We start from the raw sequence: 911 nt of genomic DNA, 5'->3' as shown, positions 1-911 counted from the left end.
GGCCGACCAATTAACAATAAACAGAATATAAGGCGGCTCGGCCGACCAATTAACAATAAACAGAATATAAGGCGGCTCGGCCGACCAATTAACAATAAACAGAATATAAGGCGGCTTGGCCGACCAATTAACAATAAACAGAATATAAGGCGGCTCGGCCGACCAATAAATTAATTAAATTATGAATAAATAATATAGGCGGTATTCCGGCTATTTCAACATGATATAAATAATAGTAGAGGCGGTATACCGACCATTATAGCAGGGTATAAATGATACAAATAAATTTTACCGAATTGCAGAGTGATCGTGCTGATAACGTGTTATAAAAAAACTAAAATTTTATTGTATCGAAGAAATTTAAATAAGGGCAAAATTTTATACCCGTAGGAAAAGATAACACTGATAACAAGAGAGGATATGTTATTAGAAGGAGAAGGAATGGTGTGTTTACAATTGATCAAAACGATCGTTTATATAGAAGAAAAATTTACTTGCAAATAGTGCAACGAGCTTCACATCCTTTATATTTTTCAATGTTTGCGGCTCGTAACAAAATCAAAATTTTTTTTTGTGAGGTTGTTTGTATATGTACATGGTGTACATAAACATTAATTTTTTTTTATAAATTTAATAGTTTCCTTCAATTGCATTCATCTATCATCATCTTAAACTTTGATTCATTAGGTGCAACTGCAACGCCTTTTTCTAGCTCTTTTAGCAGTACTATATTCTTGTAACTTTATACAAACAGTGCTGCAAATACAGTATAGTGTGACACGATAATAACATGAAGAAGTTCACAGTCAATATCTGTAAAGGTTAGTTTTCTAGCTTTGATCAACCAAGCAGCAATGACCAGTAAGTACAAAGATTAAACCGTTTTAATCAAGGAAAATAAAAATTAACGA

The sequence above is a fragment of the Brassica oleracea genome, chromosome C1 (assembly GCF_000695525.1).
Source record: "Brassica oleracea var. oleracea cultivar TO1000 chromosome C1, BOL, whole genome shotgun sequence".
Classification (NCBI taxonomy): Eukaryota; Viridiplantae; Streptophyta; class Magnoliopsida; order Brassicales; family Brassicaceae; genus Brassica; species Brassica oleracea.
Note: the sequence above shows the minus strand (reverse complement) of the source record.